Here is a 26,501-nt window from a genome sequence, read left to right on the forward strand (position 1 = left end):
CCATATTTTAACCCTTTTATAGTAGTTATTACCAAGTTTCAAAAATGGGTCTCACTTCCTAATCTTCCTTCTCATTTGTGGCATGTCTTACTCTTTTAGGGCATTTGAAACTCCTTAGTTCATTTCCTTGCAAACAATACTTCTTGTGGGAAGTTGGGGGTCTACACCTATGACCAAATATGTGTGGAAATTGATACCAAAAAAGGGATGTTATAAAAAGTAAATTTAAAATTAGGTTATTTACATTGGACCTAGGCTCCAAACTATGATAATATTTCTTTTCATTTTCGCTTCGATTAGCAAACATGTCATTTATATAATTATTTTCCACCTATTCCAAACTTGCTAGAAGTAAACAACCGAAATTGGAGAGCTAAAGGTTGAAGGCCCTGTGACCCACCTCTTCTAGAGGACAAGGATTCCTCTATTTTGAATTAGGATGATGAAGGTGATGAGCCCCATAAATGGGTAATTATATGGGCTCATTTTCCCTCCTAACATAGTTTAATCAACCATTCTCTTAACTTATTACATGTTTTTAAATTATATTTATGCTTATGGAGTGAGTTGGGTTGGTCATTATGCCATGGAATCTAATATGTGTTTAATGCAGATTTTTGTTCAATTTTGGAGATAAAGTCAAAGATTTAATGGACAATTGGTAGCAATAATTTGAAGTAGACAAGGGAGAGGATTTATAGGAGGGTATCCCCCTCATTTATGACTCCCCACTTCGAATTCTCCATCATGCAGCTCGGAGCACAAACAACCACATCAATGCACTAGGAGGCAGCCAAGCAAGTGGAGGATAACTTCTGTTTATCTCAAGTTTTGGGAGCCAAGCCTCCCTGATTTTAAGGAAGTTGTTGGGAGCTTCAGTTGTATAAGTAGAGAGGCCTAGGGCCTCATTAGGAAGTTAGTCAAATTTTTGAATTTTTGTTGTAGCTTTGCTCTACTCAACTTCGAGCTTACTTTTGTTGACAGTTTCATGTAATCCTATTATTATTTTGATAATAAAGATGAGATCATTTTGAGCCAGCACTAAGTTACCTCAGAGGGCCGAAGTTCTTGGGTTAGGGCCCAATCCAAGCAGCCAAGCTCCTCTTGTTTGTATTTATATTCTTTGTTTCAGTTTATGAATTAGTTGTTGTTAGATAAATCTCTTTCTTGGCAAGTAGAGTAGCCTCTGTAGAGTAAAATTTCCTTTCTTTCATCACAGATAGAGCTTCTTCTGGAACCCATAGAAGTTGGCTTGAGCTCCTGGTGATTTTGCGCTAGCTAAACAAGTGATAGCCTACGGTAAGAGCTAGTACTTGTGCATACAACACCGTCGCTTCCAAGTTTGTTACAAACTATGGGGTTGATAAAAGTAAATTAGGAGCCCAGGAGTTGCAACATTATTGCTGCAATACTGGTGCTCACCACCATTTTGGCGCCATTGCCGGGGAAGCGTCAGAGTATTTTGTGATTACTGCTTTCTTCTATTTTCTATCGCAACATTCTGCTAAGTAGTCTATTTCAGCAAAAGTAGGGTAGTTGTTTCTTTTTGGTTTTGCATTTCCTTGCTTTCCTCTTCAATTCTGCAATTTCCATTTCAGCAAAAGTAAATTAGTCATTTCTTTGCTTTCAGTTCTGCATTTCCTTGCTTTCCTCTTCAATTCTGCAATTTCCATTTCTGCAAAAGTAGATTAGTCATTTCCTTGCTTTCAGTTATGCATTTCCTTGCTTTCCTTTTCAAATCTGCAAATTTCATTTCAACAAGTTCATTTCAGTTAGTTGCAAATTGTTTTGTCCAATCAATTTCAGTTTTGCAGGTACTATCAGTGTGGGGAAAAGAAAAAACAACCAAAAATATTTCCTTTCATGCCTCGTAGGAATAGAGATAATTCAGGAAAATGTTTGCCCAACACCCCCACTGCTTCACACATCCAACCTTCTCTCCTCTTTGGTGGCTGCAAACAAGAAGAACACTTAGGTGAACATCCAGACATATTTGAAGAACCTATAGGGGAAGAAGAAGAAGAAAACATTCCTTTGGAGCCAATGGCTAAAAATAGAAAGGCTAGGGGCAGTACCTTTTCTTCCAACTCATCCATTAAAGGTGAAATTGGAAACATGCTGGAAGACTTCAAGAGTGAGATGCTGTAGATTCTTGCCATGCAAATGGATACCTTAAATGTCGAAAGAAAACAAGAGGAAGCAGAGAGGGATTTGGCCATTTTTTTCCCTAGATGCACCAGGAGGCATCCTAGGAATGAATGTCCATTGAACTCTATAGAGGTTTGTTCAATCTGTGAAGAAAATCATTCTACAGATAAGTGACCTTCCTTGCCTGGACTTAAAGTTGTATACCAACAGGCTGAAGGAGCCACTGAACAGATCTATTACATAAACCAAAGGAGGCTACATTGACCTAGACCATATCAGTAGGGGATGCATGGGACATCTCAGGCATACTACAACCCCAACCAAGTCACATCCATACCTTCTTGGAACCTCCTTAATCATCCTTCATGGTCCACAACTCCTCCTTGGTCCCTCACATCTTCATATCATGCCCAACCAACCACCCATTCATTTCAACCCTATGCTCGGCCGCAACCTCAGTGGAATGCATCTCATCAGGGGTGGAGGCCCCAATACATCCCTCTTCCTGCTCTTTTCCCCCCACCACCTGCCCTACCACAACCCCATCCACATCCATCTCAAATATATACTCCCACTCAACTACTTGTACCACCATTTCCAAACCCACACATTGAAGTAGCTCAACCCATTTACAATGCTAAGGTACAACACTTCCAAACAACTCCTCTCGAGCTCAATGGTATTCAACATAACTCAGGAAGAGTATTGCAAAAAAGAGATTATATTGATATCATTGAAGAAACACATCCAACAGAAGAAGATGCAAAAGAGAAGATCAAAGAACCATGGGTTGCACTTGATGAAGAGAAGACATCAAAATCAGAGATCGAGAGAGCTCCCTCATGGTTACCATTAAATCCTCCATGTATTCAAGAGAAAAATCAGCAAAAAGGGGAGGATGTGAAGGTCATGGTGGAAGAAGACATGAAGAATGATCCAGATCAGCAAAAGGACCAAGGACATCACAACTATATTGAAATATGGTTCCAGACAGTCACTAAGTTGCAGCATCACTCCCTTCCTCAACTATGCTTGATCCCTTCAAAGTCAAATCATTTGGTCTCTGAAATATGGATACATGTCAAAGCATACATTTCAAGCCTCCACATCATTTTGTCTATCATCTCGATGTGCACATGGCTCCATTGGAAGTATTCTTATATTTGAAAGTGATTTTGTTTTTCAAGTAGGGTAGGGTAGAGAGAAAAAAAAATGAAAAATAAGAGAAAAAATAAAAATCTAAAGTGAAAACCTCCTTGGAGGCGCCTCAGATTGGCTCATTGATTGAAAACCTCCATGAGGTAGTAAACGGGTTGGAAAGAAGAAAAAGAGGAAAAAGAATAAGATCCCTGGGTGAAAACCTCCCCTAGAGGCACCCAGGGTAGGCAATTAGGGTGAAAACCTCTCTGAGGCATCGTAGTTGTTTTGAAGAAAAAAAAATAGAGAAAAGGAAAAAGAAAAAAGAATTTCCAGTTGTATTATAGGTGCAGGAGTACTACAGGAAGCAACAACGGGTGCCAAGGAAGCTCTGAAACCAATACCAGCACATATCCTACCTTCCTTCACCTTTCTCCATCATTCTTGACATTCTTTCCTCCTCACTATGCTTCTTTTCCGAAAACTGTGTTTTCTACAAGAGGCCCTATGTTTTTTACAGGAGGCTCCTGTAGAAATTACAGAGAACCAGAAATGGATTTTAAAAGCAGTTTGAGGAACAGGGAAGCTTCATAAAGGGTTTATAAATCCTCCTGCATTCTTCAAACCTCTCTTCCATCATTTCCAAGCTCATTTTTCTTACTGTCCAAAAAATTGCAAGATGCTCTGATACAAAAATACATAGAGCATAAATTTGTTTTTTTCCTAACTTGAAAACAGTGCATCCATTTAAAAAATTGTTTCATTGGGAGTTGCATATGGATGATGGTAACATGATCAAGAAATTTCTCAAATTCTAGTGCAATGTTACCAAGAAATTAGACTCCATCACCTTCAGCCATTTTCAGTTTTTCTCGAAATCCGTGCATCCATTGAGCAAATTTTTTTTTTGGAGGTGCATAATGATGATGGAAACATGCTCAAAAAATTTCAGCTCAATCCAATCTACCATTTGGGAGATATGGACAAACCAAGTCACTGTCCCATTAAAATCTAGCATCAGCAGCATGAGGGTGCAAATTTGAAGGTTGAAGCAGACACCTGATGATCAAATATAGGCAGAAAGGAACCTGCATACAACACAACCATATCTCAGCAAGAAGACAAACATGCATCAAAAGAAATAAACGCATGCAGCAAAAGGAAAGGCCATAGCACCTCATAGCAAATGCATTCGAATCTCAGGTAAGTGACTAGCCCGCTCCTCTGTTTGCATTGCTATAATTAGAGAGCATGCAACAAAACGATATGGTTGAGGTTGGTTGGGGTTGAGGTGGCCAATTAACTGGGCCACCTTTATCCAATTGACTTCACTCATCCGAAGATGTCACCACATGTGCGCTTAGTAAAACTCATGAGAGATGTCAACGACAGGTAGTGGAGGGTTTGCAAACTCCGATGAAATGATGAGAGGTAATTGCGAGAAAGAGCCATGATGAAAAGGCAAGTGGGGACCAATGGTAAAAATATGGCAACGTACATTTTTTCTAGCTCACCCCATCACCAGAAATATCTAAATGAAGAAATAAGTACTCCTCCTCGAAACTCCTTCACCACCTTTTCTTTCATTCTATCCTCGCCACTTAGCTGCAACAAGTTCTTTTTCACCTCCATAGCCTTGAAACCATTGTTCTCCATCACTTTCATCCATCCTCCTACTATTGCCATTCTACAGGAGCACTTACAGGTTCTACAGGAACACCTACAAGCGGTTCTACAGGAGGGGCAGTAAGCTATTGTTAAGGAGAAAACATGGGGTTTTTGCTCAATTTCTAGCATGAGGAGGTAGGTTCTGTGCATACCCACTTTGATTATCAATATGTGCAAGGAATGATATAATTTAAAGGAGAAATTGAGTCCATAGAAGAAGAGGAATTACATAAACTTTTCTGCCTGTTTTCTTAAAAAAGGCATAGTTTTCCTATGTTTTCCTATTTCTTCAATATTCTTGTCTCCATCTGTACCTTGGGTGTTCAGAAGGGGTATAAGCACAATTACAGGGGGATTCATGAGGAAGGAGCCCAAAAATTCAGCCAGGGTCTATGAACATCCAGAAGTAGTATCCATTTTCACTAGAGAAAATTGGATGCCATTTTTTGAGAAATTTTGAGGGTTTGATGAAGAAGTGGCTCAGGAATTTTCGCTTTATTTAGTCCCTCACTCAAGGACCCATGCCACTATTACTTTTAGAGGTCTCTCCATGGAAATCACCCTAGAATTTATCAATAGGGTTACCACCCTTCCTCTTCGATTACTTTGGAGCAAAGATGAAAAGCCAATTGGGCAGTCTACCAAGAAAAACTTCTTCCAAAATAATGGACATCCTGTAGAAGACAAGAATGGCATTAGAAGGACAAGCATACCTTACCCTTGGGATGAGATTAGTTACAAGATTATCAAATATATTTCCTGTGAAGGGAGGTATAGCATATCTTATGGCTACCATTTCAGACTTCTCCATGAACTGAGATATGGCATGGACACTCCAACACCCCAGAAACTCAGCATCCCCTATTTTCTCCTGCAGTCCCTCATAGACTCCAACATTAATTTGAAGGTAGGAGGTCCAGATCAATTGGCTCACCATGGGTTAATTAAATTGTTAGTGGAAGAAGCCCTCCATACCTTCACAATCCCCATAGCATGGGAAATTTTCTGAAACATGACAACAGAAGATGATATAAAGGCCCTCACATATGATCTCAATCCTTCTGATAGTGAGGGGGAAGAGCAGCAAGGGGGAGAAGGGGAGGAAACTAAGGAACAAACAGAGAGGGAGGAAACCAAAACAGAGGAGGAAGAAACCAAAACAGAACAAAAGGAAACAAAACCAGCAAAGACAGAGAAAAAGACAGAAGGAGAGGAAAAAGGGGCAGAAAAGACAGAAGTGTCTCCTGAGACCCTAGAAAGGGAGGCAACAGCTGCTCTCGCTGCCCTCAGCACCCCAATTAAACCCAAAAAAAAGAGGAAGAGGCAAACCTCAATGTATTTCAGGGCTCAGAAGAGCACAAGGATCAAACAAGGGAAGCCCCAGCCTTCTTCTAAAGTGCCCATTGTAATTGAAGATTCACCCACTGTCAAAGGGGAAGAATCTCCCTCTAAAACCCCTATCACATATGAAAGAGGGACTCCCAAATCTTCCACCTGGAAGGAAAGAGTGCAACTACAAGACTCAAAAATAGTTCTACAGGAGGCATAGACTGTTCTACAGGAGACCCTGTCAAGACTACAGGAGACCGAAAAACTTGAAAAAAGACTAGAAGGACAGTCACAGGGGAAGGAGGAAGCAACAGAGACTCAAGAACCTGATCCCCAGCCTAGTTTGGGCTCTTACTACAATCTTCTTGAGGGGGGAAGAATCATTCCACAGAAATTTGCAATCCCACTTTTCTTTGAGTTGGAGAAAGAAAGAATAAGGAGCCATAGGTGGATGCAAATTGCCAAATCCAAGGGAGTAGAGGATATTGGCCACATGGAGAACAAGCTTAGAGAAATGGGCAGGGAGTTAAGTGTTGTAAGACATAGAGAGGCAATCACAAGAACACACTTGGAAACAGAAAATGCATTACTTAGAAGACAGCTGCAAGAGAGGGAGACACAACTAGCATGCATGGCCAACTGGTCTATGGAGGCATTGCAGTGAAGAACACCAGCAAAATCATATGGATTATACCTCAAGGACCAATGGCTGCAGTTTCAAATACAGACTTTGGCACAGAGAGGGACAATGCCTTTCCAGGATTATAGATAGTTTATGGACCTTTGTGACCAAATTTCATCAGAAGACAAGGCAAAAATAGCAAAGTTCTAGTTGCATAACATGGCCCTCACCGATATGAATGTGTGGGACCCCAATTATAGGCTAAGGGACCTGCAATTAATGGCCATGGCATCATGGATGAATCATGAGGAATTAAGGGCAGCAGAGATAAGGAAGGAAGTTGATGATAAAGGAGCAGAATGAGCCCCTCATGATCAAAGCTAAGCCATCAGAACCCATGGCTCTCATCAGTACACACCAGCTTCTTGCAAATAATCCCTAAATTGCCCCTAAGTATATCAATGATCAAGCTCAGGCCATTGCACATTTTGAGGACATGGAAAGGTTACTAGGGGACGACTGTATTCATGCTTGTCTGAGGAGGTGGAACATCCTACCACATAGTCTGCAGATCAGGGAGTATCACTCCCCAACAAGGATGAAAGAAGAATTAAGGAGAGTGTGACTGTACAAGCACTCTATGTAGAATTTTAAGGTCAATTGGATTGGCCTCAAATTGAGTCCCCCACTGCTACTAGGAATGCTAGAAGGTAGAAAAGAGAAAGAAGAACAACAACAGTGGGAAGAGGTGGAGAGAAAGGTAGGATTCCATGACAAAGAAGAGGACCTCACATCAGAAGCATGGGATGTCAAGGAGGCCATCGGAGCCATCAAAGATGACGAGATGGATTAAGTTTCTCAGACGATGAGCAACACCTTCAGTAGGGGGGTGATGATGAGCCCCATAAATGGGTAATTATATGGCATTGTTTTGCCTCCTAACATAGTTTAATCAACCATTCTCTTAGCTTATTGCATGGTTTTTTATTATATTTATGCTTATGGAGTGAGTTGGGTTGGTCATTATGCCATGGAGTCTAATATGTGTTTAATGCAGATTTTTGTTCAATTTTGGAGATAAAGTCAAATATTTAATGGACAATTGGCAGCAATAATTCAAAGTAGACAAGGGAGAGGATTTATAGGAGGGTATCCCCCTCATTTATGACTCCCCACTTCGAATTCTCCATCATGCAACTCAGAGCACAAATAGCCACATTAATGCACTAGGAGGCAGCCGAGCAAGTGGAGGATAACTTCTGTTTATCTCAAGTTTTGGGAGCCAAGCCTCCCTGATTTTAAGGAAGCTACTGGGAGCTTCAGTTTTATAAGTAGAGAGGCCTAGGGCCTCATTAGGAAGTTAGTCAAATTTTCAAAGTTTTTTTGTATCTTTGCTCTGCTCAACTTCGAGCTTACTTTTGTTGACAGTTTCATGTAATCCTATTATTATTTTGATAATAAAGATGAGATCCTTTTTGAGCTAGCACTGAGTTACCTCAAAGGGTTGGAGCTCTTGGGTTAGGGCCCAATCCAATCAACCAAGCTCCTCTTGTTTGTATTTATATGCTTTGTTTCAGTTTATGAATTAGTTGTTGTTAAATAAATCTATTTCTTAGTTAAGAATAGGTTGTTTTTGGTGATTTAGAAAGTTGTTTCCATTTAAATTTTTTGTAGAAGGTCAAACAATGATAGAAAGAAGATACAAAAAGGCCATCAATAGAGCCTTGGCCTCTTTTCCTCCCTTTGGGACCATGAACTGAGGCCAAGACCCTCTTGCTGCCACAAAAACACAAATTTGCCTTCTCCATAGGATTTCGTGTTGCAGTTTGTTAGAAGGTTAATGCTTTGCTTTAGATACACCATGATCATTTCTGTCTTGTAATAAGTTTCCTTCCATGCTTTCTCTCATTATAGCATTGTTCAACATTTCTTTCCATAGCTCATAATCTAGATTAGCTTGATGCAAAATTCTGGTTTTTTGATGTACTTAGTTTCCTTGCTTGCTTGATCTCCTTGTTTGATTTCCAGGTCCTTTTGTAGCCAATCTCTTCTCACAACAAGTTATCCAATCATCCATCACAATCTCTCTTTGATCTATGCCCCACAAGTTGCCCAGAGTTCATTTCAAATCTGCCTTAGTTTTCTGCACTTTTCCATAGACTTTCCTCTCTTTCCTTGAACAAATCCGACCATCTTTCTCTCTCCTAATCATTCTTGATGGACCCTAGACACCTTAACACATCATCCTAGCCTTCAGCTACCATTTCCACCCGCTTTCCTACCTTCAAAACTTGCAAACCTGCTCTCAGCATCCTCCTGTAGACCTCCGGTAGATCCCCTGCAGCCTCCTGTAGATCCCCTGCAGCCTCCTGTAGATTTTCCTGTAGGCTTATTTTTGAAGTCTGATTGTGAGAAAAGCCTCTAGAAGGCCACCTAAGCCATCCTAGGAGCCATCCACACCATCCTACACCTATGAAAATCCCAAAGTCACCCTCCACCGCCACCTAATCACTGCCACACTCACAATCAAATAAATTACATGCATGACAATTTCACATAAAAATACATAAAAAGCCAAAAAGATGTTTTTTGCTCATTTAGTTCAAGAAATAGCCTGAGTAGATTTTTTTTACTTCCTGAGTAGGTAATGGCATTCATTTCATGGTTCTTCATCTCTCTTTCTGCAAAATTACGATTAGTTGGTTAAGTAGGGTTTGCTAGGTTTACTTTACATTTCATCCTTCTCTTCCTTCCTACAAGTAGAGTAGCCTCTGTAGAGTAAGCTTTCCTTTCTTTCATCACACATAGAGCTTCTTTTGTAATCCATAGAAGTTAGCTTGAGCTGCTATTGATCTTGCACCAACTGACCAAGTGACAGCCTCCAGTAAGAACTAGTACTTGTGCATACAACACCATCGCTTCCAAGTTTGTTACGAATTACCGGGTTGATAAAAGTAAAGTAGGAAGCCCGGGAGTTGCAGCATTATTACTGCAAGATTGGTGCTCACCAAAAGAATCCAATTATGAAATGCATTCAATGGAAAAGGTCCAAACTTTAGATCCTCCAAAGTCTCATAAGGATCCTGTTCTGAACCATGCTCCTTTGGAAAGCACAAAGATAATTAGTAACAATGGTTCTTTAGGAACAATGAAACAAGATCATGACTTGGGTTCATCAAAATATGACAAGAATTATCTTTCAATGAGAAGGTATAATCTTTATATTTCCTTAATAAAACCACCTTCGAAAGCCTGGGTCAAGGTTTAAAAAAAATCAAAAGAGGGGTCGCTCTAAGGGTCGACCCCAGTTTGGATGATGTTATTTTTCAATTGTTTATTTTGTTCCTCTATGTATGATTTTCTATATTTAGTCTCATACATCTCAGATATGTTCATATCAGAGTATGGCACAGTGTGCAAAAAAAAGAAGTCATGATTGTATGCTATATTTCATTTATGATTGATTATTAAAATTCATTTTACAAAAAAAAAAGTATGTAGATGAATTTTTTTTTGGAAAGTTGATATTTCATTGGTTTCTCAACAAAACGGTAACAACCAAAAGTTATTATCTACCTCCAACTTGCAACTTGAGAAACTAGATGAGAGACACAATAGCATATTATTTTTCATAGACAAAACTTAGAGTGAGATTAATCAATTACATAGTTTGAAAGTTGTCCTTGTAGTGGGAAAATACTGAACATAATTGTTGAATTCTTAAATAGAAAATAAAATCACTTAAACTTAAATATTAATAATAAAAATATGTTTCCACCTTGATGGGTTGAGCTTCCTTGCAAGGAGGAGTGTTTCCTAGGTCTAAGGTGAACCCAGTTTGAGAAGAATGAGGAAACCTTCAATATCCAAGAAAAATAGCTTCAAATTATCCAACCATTTTAGAATATGATTCCATGTGTCCATAATATCCAACAACACCTTTCTAAGAAGAGTCGTTATATGGAAATACAAAACTAAAGTAAAAATAACATGGTTTTTCCTTCCTATGGTATTCCTCAGGTTGGGAATCCAAATTGTGATGTCGTCTAGAGTGTTTACAACTAAAATCCTTTTATAAATGTCGTTGACTTCCTCCTCTATTACGTTGATCTTGGACTAAATTTATGGAGGATTGTGATCTAAAAAGTGACAACCCGACAAATATGTGTGATATCAAGCCCACATACCACAACCAATATCTCCTTGTCCTCCACTTCTTTTCCGGAAATGAGTACTTTGACAAGGGATGGCTATAGTGGGTAGGAAGAGTGTCATTTAGTTAATAAACCCAAATGTGATTGATGGACATGATGGAACTAAGTAAAGATGGTGAATCATTTAGTACCAACTATTAGGGTTTATGCATAGAGTAGAGAGTTCGAAGACCAACCAAAAAATTATGTAAAGGGAAAGAGGAGACGATGGAGGAAATGAAAAAATATTAACAAGAATAAGCGGAGATACAAGGAAATTCCATGACAATCGGAGGAAACAATAGCAACGAGGTAAACTAAAATCAATGAAAATGAATGCCCAAGAGAGTAGCATTGGTTCACTTTGTCATTTGGTTGAAATTTTAATTTTAGTTCAATGGCCTTGAAGTTCAATAAAAATTCGACAATGAAAAATTTTGGAATAAAATTCATCATTAAATTCGACATATTAAGAAATTTAATATTTATATATATATGAAAACAACTATAAAAATATATTTAACCAAATGCACGATAGAAGTAAAAAATTCAAAATATCATACTAACATGATTAAACAAATATTTCAAAATCAAAATCACATCATCTTGTTTAAAGGTTAAAAACTTGTTCATGAAACATAACATCGAAAACATAAACATGTTTCATAAGTTTAAAACATTTTACACAATTTTCCATTTGAAAATAAAATTATAAGTGGAAGACAAATTTTCCTCTTGATGTTCCTCTGGCCTACTTTTTACATAGAAAAATGCCTATTTCATCACCAACACTATGGATAATGAAACCACTAGAAGCATGATCATTATATTCACCACTAGATGTAGGACTAATTCTATAACTCCTCTTGTTAAAATAAACTTCATCACCTGATGCTTCTATAACAGGCTTGAAACATGGAGTAGAAGAATTGGTTGAACATTTTTCCACATTATTTAAAGCCAATTGCAGATTATTACAAACAAAAAAATATCTTCCAATCTCCTAGACAATAGTCAGTATATTTTATTGGAATGAATATGCTCGAAGGAACTCAAATTCATTTCACATGTTGATGCACTTGATCTTTGGCTCAAGACACGAATTGCAAAATTTTACAATTTTGGGGCCCTTGATCCATAAAAATCCCACCTACCACTGGAGCACTATTATTCCTATCATATGTCATTGATTCATTCCAATCATCCCTCTTCTTACATGTATGCTCAAAGCTATGATCTAATAAAAAATGCAACTGATGGATCTAGATTTAATCTTTCAGTAGCCTCATAAAGTCCACTCATGACTTCTTCATCTTGATGGCTCGATGCCCCACATAATCTAGGGTCCATATAGCTTGCTACTGTTTGTAAAGGACTATGAATAATCATCTATCTTCCATCATTTACCTCCCAAATGTCTTGGTAATAAGCTTCCATATTATTGAAATCACTTGCAATGGATTCGTTGCAAAATTCCATGCCCTTATCAAAGAAACCCATACAATGTTTGTCACCATCAACCATGTGGAGGACATCAATAATTGGACCACAAAATTTTAAAACCTTTCTGCAGTTTTCCAAAATTTGTTTCCTAACACTATTTCTTGTACTTTCTCTACTTTTTATTCTTTTGAAAGTTGAGATCTCTTCCTCTCAATATTGTAAAAAAAAGCTCTTATTCTTGTTTTTTCTTCAACAAATCTTTTGAAGTAATGTAAACTGTGGCAAACCTTGCATAACGAGGCCTCAACAAGTCTCTAGTTGCATTTTTCTTGTATAAGTTCAATGTTAGATGATGGTTAGTTACAAAGTTTAGAATGTTTTTGGCTCTTAGAGTTGTTTCATTGGTGCATGGAAATTTGGCTAAATCACGCAACAACAAATTCAAGCAATGAGCTACATAAGGGGTCCAATAAATAGCCTTATACATCCCATAATAAACTTTCATACACCAACATCATTTAAGACATTATTGATGACAACTTAAACAACATTTTCTTAATTTATTATATTAATAATATTTTTTTTAATTTAAAATTTAAATAAATAACAAAATTTAACATTCAAAAATTTCTCTATCAAAAATTTCAAGTAAAAATACCCATACAATTATATACACTATTGAGGTGATAATGATGGTCTTCCCAAACGTCAAATATTATCAATTGTTCTAAGTTTTAGAGGACACAAATTTCGTCGATCATAATTCATTGTTTGATAAACCATCCTAGATCCATCTTAGCCTTGGATATATCAAGCGCTGAGAGGGGTCAAATATCTCGACGTGTAAACCTCTTTTTTGAGTGAAAATCCTGAGGAAAGGTTTGCACCTAGAGATATTTGATCCCTCTCGACGCTTGATAGATCTAGGGTTAAGATGGATCTAGGTTGGTTTCATTATTGTGTAGTCATACACTATTTTTTTAACATATAATTATTTCAATCATTTTAAATATGCTAAATATGTCTAATGTTAATTTGGTCAATTTAACTTTTAACTTTTCTTAATTACCTCAGTTTGTTGAGATTAGAGAGACTATTGGTAACTTGAATGATGGAAAACGATGAAATAAAAAATTTAAGTGGAAAGTGTCAATGTCACAATGATGAACGATATAAAATGCAAATAATAAGAATATAGTGAATTACAAACAATATTCATTGTGATCAATCTGAAACTATTTTCTTCTACTATTCTTACTGTCACAACTATTAGTTATTTTCTATTACTGTGTTTGAATGCAAAGTGATTAACAATGTTGAATGATGGAAAATGGGAATAATAAGAATGTATCCAAATACAAATAGTTTACAGTTTTAAGAAGAATACATCTTGGGTAAGTTAAGATTTTATTTAGGATGAAAATTCAAGTATTGTTTTTATGGTTGAATTATTGTAACAAAGAAGTCAATTCATGTCATGAATAATGTTTATGTGTGCACACTGAGACAAATTTTGTATGTTTTGCGGGTGAGACAAAGATATACATGAGGGGGGAGAGGGAATAAGAGAGAGTCAAAGACATGGAGAGAGGAAAATATATAGATATGGAGATAGAGGTGTTAAAGAGAGAGATAAGGGGAAGAGAGAGAGAGGAAGTGGAAAAGGGGGAGAGAGAGAGTGTGTATGTTTTGGGGGTGAGATAAAGAGATAAAGAAGGAGAGACAATGGGAGATAGAAATATAGATGGAGGGGGAAGAGATGTGCTTACACCGAAATCAATGCACACAATTAATATAATTACTTTGAAATTAATGTACATCATACATCTAGCTGCATAAAATTAGAAATCAACATCTACACTAAAATCAATACATCTAGGGAAAACAATCAAATATTATTAGCAATCAACATCTATGCTAAAATCAATGCATCTAGTGCAAATAATCAAATAGGATGAGAAATTAACATCTACACTAAAATCAATGCATCTAGTGCAAGCAATCAAATAGGATTACAATTAATATCTACACTAAAACCAATGCAGTCAATGCAAACAATCAAAGAGTAGAAATCAACATCTACACTGAAATCAATGCATCTAGTGCAAGTGATCATATAGGATTATATATCAATATCTACACTAAAACCAATGCATCCAGTGCAGGAAAGCTAATAGGAGTAGAAATTGACATCTACACTAAAATCAATGTATCTAGTGCAAGAGATCAAATACAATTAGAAACCAATATATAAATTGAAACCAATACATATAGTGCAAGCAATCAAATAGGAGTAAAAATCAATATCTACACTCAAATCAATGCATCTAGTGTGAGATGTAAAATAGGATTATAAATTGACATCTACACTCAAATCAATTCATCTAGTGCAAGCAATCAAATAGGAGTAGAAATCAACAACTACAGTAAAAAGAATACATCTATTATAGTGAAAAACAAAAATATTTGTGACATTCAAGATCTAACTTCTATGTCTGTATGTGTCTCTGTGTATCTTGTTCTTCTTCACTCTCTCTTCACCATCCATTCAGTGTCTATCTCCCTCCCTCTCTCCTTCTCTCTCCCCCTCCCTCTCTCCCCTGCCCCTCTCTCTCCACCCCTCCATCCCTTTCTCTATATTTATCTTCTTCCCTCTCCCACACTTCCATCTATATGTAAAACTCCCTCTATCTCTCCTTATTTTTCTCTCTATCTCAGCCCCCTAAACACATCTCTCTCTCTCTCTCTCTCTCTCTCTCTCTCTCTCTCTCTCTATATATATATATATATATATATATATATATATATATATATATATATTCCTCCCTCCCCTTGTTTGTGTTGGGTGTGTGTTATATTCTTTCCTCGACTAGTCCCACACGCAGGGGGGTCACAAGCGAGGTGAAGCCCCCCCTATGGGGGGGTTTCAGGGGGTTAATTGGCCCCATGTATGAGGTTTTTTGAATGGGGTTTGCACGTGATTTTGGGCATGATGGTTTTCTTCCCTTAGTATTTTGTAGATTTGGTCAAGGGAACTACGATTATGTTCTAATCCAGGGTTAATAGATTGGGGATCATGAATGGTTCAATATGTATATATATGTATTGTAACATTGAAAGGAATATAATGAAAAATCAATCTTGTAGTCTTGATTTTGGGATCCAGAGGAAATCTCTGTTTAGTGATTTTGTGTTTCTCACTATTGTATATTTTTCTGTTTCTAGAATTCATCTGCAGGTACTATATAGGGTTAAAACCTACATTTGGTATCAGAGTTGTTTTGGCTTCAAGGGGAGGCCTTTGTTACAATGGGGTTTTGGCTCAGGCCTGTGGTAGACCCTATTTAGGGGTAGATCTAATGGATTGATTCTTGTGATGAAAGAAGATGGTGAGAAGTGGAAAGGTAGAGATCAAGAAATTTAATGGTTAGAGTTTTAAGTTCTAGAAGCTAAATATGGAGGACATATTGGTGGACAAAGATCAGTGGATCACAGTAGATATGTGTAATAAACCAACAAAAATGTCAACAGAAGACTAGATGAAGTTGGATCAGAAGGCAAAGAGAACAACACGATTGTGTATCTCAGATTCAATGTATCAGGGGAAGCTATAGCAAAGGCTTTGTGGGTCAAGTTAGGGACTTTGTACCAATGTAAGTCTCTCGTTAACAAATTGTTCCTACGGAAAAAGTTGTATAACCTGAGGATGAAGAATGGAGACTCGATGAGAGAGCATCTAAATGCCTTTAATACTGTGTTAAGCCAGTTGTTATCTATTTATATAAAAAAAAATAGATGAAGATAATTGCATCAGTTTGTTGTGTTCTCTACCAGATTCATGGGATAGTCTAGTTGTTGCAATAGGTAGCCATACAACTACCTTGAAGTTTAATGAAATAGTTTGATCCTTACTGTCAGAGGAGATGAGATGGAAAAATATGGAGATCCGGAATGGAGATGCCTTGTTTATATGAGGATGTCCCGGAATAGAAATTTAAATCTAGAGGGAGTTATAAATCTCTGGGAAAACATGTAAAGGTATATTGGAAATGTGGAAAGGAAGGGAACTACAAAAAGGACTGTAGATCTAAAGCTCTTGAGAAAGGAAAGGGATCTGATGATGCACCTTTCGCAGAGGAGAAAACGACCTTATATGAAAGTGGGGATATGTACTTGGCTTCTTCTTCAAGTACACATGTAGATCATGAGGCATGGTTAATTGACTCAGGTGCATCCTTTCACTTCACTCCCCATAGGGAGTGGTTCTGTAAGTATGAGAAATATGATGGTGGTGATGTCCTCTTAGGGGATGATAGGAAGGATAGAATTGTAGGACATGGAAATGTGAAGATGAGGTTGTAAGGTGGAAGTACTAGAACAATTATGGGTGTTCTGCATATTCCTTCATTGGCGAGAAATATGATTTTTGTAAGCAAGACAGATGATGCAGGTGTAAAAGTAGTGTTTGAGAAAGATAACTACAAGATGGTTGAGGGAGAACTGGTATTGATGCAGGGAGTTTGTATTTGAACTTTGTACAAGATTTTGTTTAATATTTTTATTAATGGGTGCAACAGTTATGTGGTTCTTGAAAGTGGAGTAGAAAACCTAGTGGTCTATGGAGAAAAGGCCATGCTAAGGCATCAAAGGCTTGGAAATATTGGAGAGAAGGGCCTTCAAATAATTCATGGTAATGGTATGGTATAAGGTATGTCTAATTTCTCTCTGAATTTGGATTTCTGTGAACATTGTGTATTGGGAAGCATAATCAGGTGAATTTCCCCTCTGGTGCTAAGAGAGCAAAAGGGATATTAGAGCTTATACACAGTGATGTGTTTGGACTTGTGTCGATTCCATCACTGGGTAAGTTTGTGTACCATGTGTCATTTATAAATGACTTCTCAAGGAATACATGGATATATTTCCTCACAAATAAATCTATAGTCTTTAACAGGTTCAAATACTAGTGGAAAAGCATACAGAGAAGAAGATAAAGGTGTTAAGGACAGATAATGGTGCAGAGTTCTGCAAGAAGGAATTTGAAGAGTTCTGTAAAAGGTGTGGTATAGCACGACATAAGACGATTGCATACACACCTTAGTAAAATGGAGTTGCAAAAACAATGAACGGGATATTAATGGAAAAGGAAAGGAGCATGCTCAATGGTGCCAGGTTAGGACAAGAATTCTTCATAGAGGAAGTCGAGAATTCATGTTACTTGGTTAATACATCACCTTCATCAATGTTGGAGGATAGGTATCCACATGAGGCATGGACTGGTAAGAAACCCTCTCTTTCAAATCTGTGGGTGTTTGTCTGTGATGGATACGTACATGCTCCAAAGGAGAAAAGAACCAAGTTGGATAGTAAATCTGAAAGGTGCATCTTTATTGGGTATAAGAAAGGTTTAAAATTTTATAAGCTTTGGAACCTAGAAACAAGGAAAGTTGTGTACAACCAAGATGTGGTGTTTCGAGAGGTGAAATATGTTATTAAACATGAAGTACTACCAAAGGAACCTGAGAAGATAGAGTTTGAGATAAAGGATGAAGAATAAAACTCTACAATAGAACAGGAATCAAAAGATGATGAGCCACAAACTCTAGCTATAAGAAGATCAATGCGAGAAAGAAGGAAACCAGAAATGTATAGTCCATCTGCTTTTTGTTAAATTTTTTCTTTATCTATTATTGATGATGATCCCAGAACTATCAGCGAGGAAACATATTGAGAGGATGAAAGACTTTGGAAAGAGTCCATGGTTGATGAAATGGAATATTTGGACAAAAATGAGGCTTGGGATCTAGTGGAGTTGTCAGTTGGAAGGAAATCCATTGAAAGAAAATGGGTGTTTAAGAAGAAGATGAATGCAGAAGGGAAAGTGGAGAAATACAAAGCTTGTTTGGTAGAAAATGTTATTCCCAGGTGTCGATTATTGATTTTGGTGATATTGTTTCTCCTGTTGCCAAGGTAGCTTCTATTAGATTACTTTTATATGTTGTTGTTGCTTTTGATTTTGAGATAGAAAAGGTGGATGTGAGGAAAAATTTCTTCATGGGGATCTGGAAGAAGAGATCTATTTGAAGAAGCCTGAAGGATTTGTAGTGAAGAGAATAAATAACTGGTATGCAGGTTAAAAAACCCTTTTTATGGGTTAAATTAGTAACCAACGATGTGGTATTATAAATTTGATACATATATATGGGGACTTAGCTTCACCAGAAGCAAAGCGAATCACTGCGTGAATTTTAAATTAATTGGTGACCATGTTATTTATCTGGTCTTGTATGTGGATGATATGTTGTTGATTGGAAATGACAAAGAAATTATCCAGGATTTGAAGACCCAATTGTCCTCCAAATTCGACATGAAGGATTTTGGTGCTGCAAACTATATTTTGGGCATGGAAATTAAACGAGATAGGGTAAAGAGGAAGATCTGGTTAAGCTAGAGGAAGTATGTCTAGAAAATATTGCAGAGGTTTAATATGGAGGATAGTAAACTAGTGCAGTTTCACATTCCTGTAGGTTTAAAGTTATCTGTTGAGTAGTGTCGCAAGACACAAGAAGAGGAAGAGGACATGTACCATGTTCCATATGCAAGTGCAGTTGGTAGCCTCATGTATGCAATGGTCTGTATTAGAATAGACATTGCACATGCAATGGGAGTATTGAGTAGGTTTATGTCAAAACCAGGTAAAGAGCATTGGACAATAATGAAGAAGGTTTTTAGGTATTTACGTGGCAATAGTGATTATGGTATGTGCTACCGAGGAAGACCAAGATTAGATAGAGTTTTGGACATCCATCTCTTTGTTGATGTAGACTAGGATATAGATCTAGATCAAAGAAGATCTACAAGTCGGTATGTGTTTAACCTATTTGGAGGTGCAATCAGTTGGATGAGAAAGAGGCATATATTAGTGGCACTTTCAACTACAAAGGTAGAATACATGGCATCCACTCATGCACGCAAGGAATAATTTTGGTTGCAGAGATTGTGTTTGAGTATGGGGTTATTAGAACGAGCTATAAGGATAGACTGTGATAGCCAAAGTGAAATTTTCTTGGCAAATAACCCTGCTTATCATTCAAAGACAAAGCACATTGATGTTCAGCATCACTTTGTGAGAGATATGGTTGAGGACAAAAAGGTGTTTTTGGTAAAGGTGGACACTTTGAAGAATGTTGCATATGCATTGACAATATTTGTGAGCACTGAGAATTTTTCTTGGTGTAGAGAAACAATGGATGTTGCAGGGCTGGACCAATGAATAAGCTTTCCTGTGACCCCCTGTGTGGAAAAAAAACAACAAGTGGTAGAATTTTGGGTGTGTGCTATATTCTTTCCATTACTCATTGCACGTGACGAGGGTGTCATAAGGGCAGGGGGGAGCCCCCCCCCCCCCCCCCCCCGTTCGTTGCACTGAGAGCAACAGGGGGGTCATAGATGGGGCATTGCCTCGCCCCCCGTCGGGGGGTTTCAAGGGGGCCTTAGTCCCCCTGTACGGGATCTAGGGAAACACCCTATGAATTTTTTTTTTGGACCCTATATTAGGTGGGTGGACCTACCTGTGGTTTCGTTCATGGGTTTTGCACATGATTTTGGGCATGACGGTTTTCTGCCCATGGTATTTTGTAGATCCGGTCAAGAGAAATATGATTATTTTTTAATCCAAGCTTAATTTATTGGGGTTTATGAATGCTTCCAAATTTATATATATTTATTGTAACGTTGAAAAGAATATATTGAAAAATCAATCTGGTATCCTAGTTTTTGGATCCAGGGGAAATCTCTATGTATTTGTTTTGTGTTTCTCATCATTGTATATGTTTTGGTTTTTAGAATTCGTTTGTTGGTAATTTCTATATAGGGTTAAAACCTACAATTTTTATTTTTGTTCTTCCCTCTTTCCCCCTCCATCTATATTTCTATCTCCCTCAGTCTCTCCTTCTTTATCTCTCTATATCATCCTGCATACACACTCTCTCTCCATATATATATATATATATATATATACATCCCTCTTCCTCTCCCTCTCCATCTCTTGCCCTTCTCTCTCTCTCTCTCCCTCTCTCTCTCTCTCTCTCTCTCTCTCTCACCTCCCTCTGTATCTCCCCCCATCACACACACACTTTATCTCCGTTCTCCAACTCTATCACTATCTCCCTCTCTCTCTCCTTCTCGTTCTCCCCTTCTCCCTCCCCTCCATATTTGTGTATCCGTGTCTCTCTCCTCCCCCTCTTTCCCTATCTATATCCTCTCCTTCTCATTCTCCCCTTCTCCTGCCCCTCCATATCTATGTATCTTTATCTCTCTCTTCCCCCTCTTTCCCTATCTATATCCTCTCCTTTTCCCTCCCTTTCCTCATCTCCTCTCTCCCTCATTCCATATTCATCTCTCCCTTATCACTCTCCCTCTCTCTCTCCACCTCTCTCTCTCAATGTCTTTGTTCTTCCCTCCCTCTCTTTCCACTTTCAAACTTCATGTCTCTCTCCCCCTCTCTCTCTCCTCTCTCTAAAGTCCCCTCTCTTCCTTTCTCTCCCACCTTTATTTGTCTCTCCCCCCCCATCACACACACTCTCTCTCTCCACCCTCCAACTCTGTCACTATCTCCTCTCTCTCCCCCTCTCAATATCCCCCTCTACCCCCTCCATATCTATGTCTCCCTATCTCTCTCTTCCCCTTCTTTTCCTATCTCAATCCCCTCCTTTTATCTCTCTTTCCTCCTCTCCTCTCCCCATCATGCCATATTCATCTCTCCCTTATCACTCCCTCTCTCTCTGTCCACCTCTATCTCTCAATGTATTTGTTCTTCCCTCCTGCTCTTCCCCCCTCCAAATCCATCTCTCTCCCTCCCTCTCTCCTCCTCTCTCCCCCCTCCTCTCTCTCTTCCTTCCTCTCTCTCCATGTCTCTCCCACTTCAATATCTCTCTCCCACACTCTATCCCCCTCCATCTCACTCTCTCTCTTAAATATGATCCCATTGTATTGTATTTAAGAAAGTATACAAATAAAACAAATATATAATTGGTTGTAAAATATTAAACCTATGTTTTGGATGAATCATGTCAAAGAAAATAAAATAGTAGAAAATTTAAAAGAATCATGTACTATATTTCCTCTATCATTGTTAGTCACTTTGTTTTCTCTCTTTGCTTGGATCGTTGGTTAAAATGCATCAATCCTTGATTTAATCTGTATGGGAATATTTTTAATACTCATGAGGATGGAGGGTTTAGATATACCTGAAAAGTAATGATAACTTTTTTCTTTTTTATTTAATTAAAAAATGTTATTAAATGAAAATAAAGTATTTGTAAAATATTTTGATTTTCAAATAAGTTATGGTTTTTGGGCATGTGGTATTGATAAGCCATCGTATTGTAACAAAATAATTAAAAGCCTGGATCCATAACATAATAGTAAAACGCATAGATGGCACATGGTATTGATAAACCATGGTATTAGCCCATGGTATTAGCCCATGGTATTATGATTATCTTCCCTCCTCTCCCTCTCTCCCCTTTGATGAGCCTCAGTGTTGGAATAAGAATGTTGCAACTCTCAAGGCTACCAACTTTAATTATCAACTCGGGGTGCGTACAAAATTAAGAGGTATTGGAACTATATGTGCAGCAAACAATTTGTCCTTCTTTTTTTGATATGATGTAATGGAGTGAATTTCATGAAATCAAAGCCTAAACTAATTGCAAAAATGGAAATGCTACTTGCTCAACTTGTAAATCTTAACTAATTAAATTCATGAAAGGAGAAAGGTTAATATACTTGCAGAAAGAAAGGGATTTTATCTTTCATAATTCATCAGACCACCAATAATAATTTCATGTCCCATCTACCTAGTTCACACTTTCTTGTAAATCAGTAACCAACTCGCATCGTACTTGTGATAAAGAAGCAAAGTCTACTATGTTTTTGCAGTCAATAAAAGGAAGGGTTGGAGTGGCTTAGGAGCTTCCCCTGATCATAAAATCATAGTTGGGGGTCATTATTCATCTACACTAAGCCATAGTTGTAGTGGGGATAAAAAATTATGAAGGAAAGTGGTGTTACAGGTTTGCTACAGGAAGGGATATATTTGCTACAAGAGAAGACAAAATTGCTACAAGAGGAGATAACTCACCGAATGACCAAGTAAATCAAATGAAAATGGGATGGGACAACTTTTTTTTATTGAGTAGGCTTTCTTAGGTATCCATTCCAAGTGGAATCACTCAAAAATATTGATGTTGACACGTGCTAAAAAATAGAAGAAAATTACTAGTCTAAAATCTGGAAATTCAAGAACTAGTGAGCTAGTTAACCTATCAAATGCCTAACCTAATCAAGTGAAAATTAAATGGGGTAATTTTTTTTATTAAACTGAATGTTTTTATGATATAATGCAAGTGTAATAAACTCAAATTAATCTCACTAACATGTTCTAAAAAATATCATATAATTACTACTATTTTGCTACAAGGACTTCCATAAATTCTAAATTCATGAACTAGTAACCAAATCCAAGTAGCTCAATGATGAAGATGAATTTTCAAAGTTATTGTAAGGATGCACCATGATTGTGACTCTGTGAATAACATTCAAAATAACTTACTTCAATCATTTAATCCAATCCTACATCAAAAGAAGCATCAATACTAAATGCAGAAATGGGAAAAACAAGAATAAGAGACGCATATGAATAAGAAGTGAAAAGATGAAAAACAAGTTATACAAAAGGGATTTGCAGCTACTAGGATGGCCAAGACCAAGGATACTCAGAGTGTTATGAAGGAGGCCAACCTTTCATTAGGGGAATTTTGAGGTCTAAAATAGGCCTCCTAAGAAAAATGTACGACCAAAATAAACTTTATAAGAACCAATAGGATTCAAGGTGATGATGTCAACCATGCGGGATGATTCACCATTTTTGGAGTAAAAAAGTAAAAAGATAAAAAAAAATAATGAAATGATAAAATAATAAAACAACTTTTTCAACTTGTACTTTCAAATTATCTCCCTAATTGTTTACTAAAATTTCGAGAGGGAATACTCTTTGGATGAAAAATTTAATTCCTCATCCAAGGAGTACCCATGTTGCATACTTTTGATGGACTTTGCTACATGAAAAATTAGAAATACATGAAAAAATGTGATTGCAATCACGTTTCATGTATTTCTCATTTTTCATGTAGAACAATCCATCAAAAATATGTAAGATGGGTACTCCTTGGATGAGGAATTAAATTCTACATCCAACGAGTGTTTCCATTCTAAATTTAAGTAAACCCATAAGGAGATAAGTGGAAAATACAAGTTGAAAAAATAGTTTTTTTTTTCTTTTTCCCTCTAAAATTTGATGATGTCAACTAATCTTAATTTATTATTTCCACTATTATTTTATAATTTCCTTAGGATGCTCATTTTAGACCTCAAAAGTCCCCTAATGAGATGAAAAACAATTTATACAAAAGGGATTTGAGGCTCCTTAGATGGCCAAGACCAAGGATACTCAGAGTCTTATGAAGGAGACCAATCTTTAGAATCTAAAAATGGCACCAAACTTCATTATTTGAATCAATCCAAGTACATTGCTGCTATAAATGAAAGTGGATCTACAAAAATACAAGTTTTCTCCACAAGAAGACTACGAAATACACCCCCCTAGAGGAAAATTTGAATTGGTACTTATAAAAAATTATGATGAAGCATTATCCTTAAAAGGAAGAAGCTTTCCCCTCTAAAATCTGACTCGCATTTAAACAAGAATGCAAAAAATTATAGAGATAACCATAAATACATAGATACAACAGAAATAATACTTCATTTCATTAATGTAAAATACTGAAAAATGCTTACAAACAGAAATGGAAATAAACGAGGTCGAGCGACGGTAGCTTATCTCTGAGGAGAAATGTGGCGGCTACATGCCTCTGAATTGTCTTACAATGAGGCTCGAAGGCCTCTTTATTGTTGAGAAACAATGGAAAACCCTAAACATCTAAAACCCTAACCCTATGAGATGAAGCGCCAAACTATGGGCCCCATTTTGGGTAAATTGGTACATCAACTTCCCGGGGTCGTAACTTTGGCATACGATCTCCGTTTGACGCGCACAATACCTCATTAGAAAGATTTGTCTAAGGAGTACAACTTTGGGATAAGAATCATCAAACCATGGACCCATGTTGCTCCCATTTCTCCCAAAAAAATGCCATTTAGGGCCTCAAAATGACTCCGAAAGTTCACGACCTGAAAAACTGCCAGAATAGTAAACTTTGCTACAAATAAGGAAACTGAAAAACTGAAAGAAAAAATGGTGGGGGTTGAAGTGGAATTGGCGTGTGTCCACCAGTATCCACCAAGATCATTCATCCCCCCTTAGGAATCAATGGTCCCCATTGTGTTGAGTTCCTCCATGAGATGAGGAAACTTCTGTTGAACTTGGTCCCTAGTGAGCCACTTGCCCTGGTGAAGGAGTTGGCCTGCTTGGACAACTCGATATAGTTGGATCTTTTGTTAGTGAGTGTGCTTGATCTGCATGTCCATGATTTGATCAGTTGCATCTTGTTCCACGCAATCTGGATTTAACTCTATTGGTGTGAGTCGTTCTGCAATGTCAGATGTGTCTAGTAATGGTGGAAAGTATGGTTGAAGGCAGTCCACATTGAACACTGGGTGCAGGCCAAGCAATGGGAGAATGCTGAGCTCAAATGCATTGTTTCCCATGGACTTGGTAATGGTGTAAGGACCATATCGAAGTGGTCTAAGTTTCCGATAGGCTCCGGTAAGGCGTTCCTTTTGCAAATGCAACCAGACTTTGTTGCCCAACTAAAGCTTGTGTGGCACCTGATGTTGATCATGTCACTGCTTGTACTTGGAATTTGATTTCTCTAGAATGTCATGGACCTGTTGGTAGTTATGTTAGGTGTTCTCATTGAATTTGTTTTCCTTATCTGTTTCAGGCTAGACATGAGCCGAATCTGCCTAAGTAGTTGTGAATGGCATGGCCACATCAATGGGACATAGTGGCTGGAATCCCAAGCACACCTGAAAAGGGTTGTGGCCAGTCGAGCTGTAGAGATCCCGGTTATAGCTATGTTGAACATAGGGGATGATCTCATCCCATGTGCATGGATGCTTCGAGTTGTACATTCGTAGAATGTGTACAATCATCCTGTTGACAACCACTGTTTGGCCATCAGTTTGGGGATGGAAGGATGTGGACTTAGTGAGTTTGGTGTCCAACATCGAATAGGGACTAAACCAAAATGTACTAAGGAACCTGTTGTCCTGATGTGAGATGATAGACTGTGGGATCCCAAAGTGTACCCAAACTCGTTCAAAGAAGAGTTTAGCAGTGGCTTCTGTTGTGATATTCTTCTTGCAGGCCGTCATAATGGCCATCTTTGAGAACTTGTCAATGACCACAAAAAAACAATTGTTTCCATGCTTAGTAGAAGGAAGGCTCGACATGTGATTCATGGAGATGGATTCCCAAGGCCGACTAGGGGTAAGCAGCAGAGTATAGAGGCCTTGCTTATTAATGGTCGGTTTGGTAATGGCATAGGCAATGCAGGATCTGATGTACTTCTTGACATCCTATCAAAGATTCGGCCAATAGAAATACTTTTGTAGTACTACCACCATTTTCTTGATTCCGAAATTCCCGGTAGCCTGACTGTAGTGTGCTTCCCAAATCATCTTGGCACGCTTGCTTGAAGGAACACAAAGGTGACCCAGATGGCATAACAGGGCATCCTAGAGGTGAAAATATGGAACATGCTGACTCTCCAAGAGTGTCTGGTATGTGTGGCCGAATTCTGGGTTAATTTTATAGAGAAGTGGCCAATCAGAAGTCTCGTGCCCACAAGAGTTGATCACGGTGGTTAATGCCATGATCGGTGGTCGACTGAGGCAATCTGCAAAATTATTGGTGTTGCCTTCCTTATACTTGATAT

Source organism: Pinus tabuliformis, chromosome 3_1 (assembly GCF_031772625.1).
Source record: "Pinus tabuliformis cultivar Carrire ecotype Pingquan chromosome 3_1, CPIR1, whole genome shotgun sequence".
In the NCBI taxonomy this organism is placed as follows: domain Eukaryota; kingdom Viridiplantae; phylum Streptophyta; class Pinopsida; order Pinales; family Pinaceae; genus Pinus; species Pinus tabuliformis.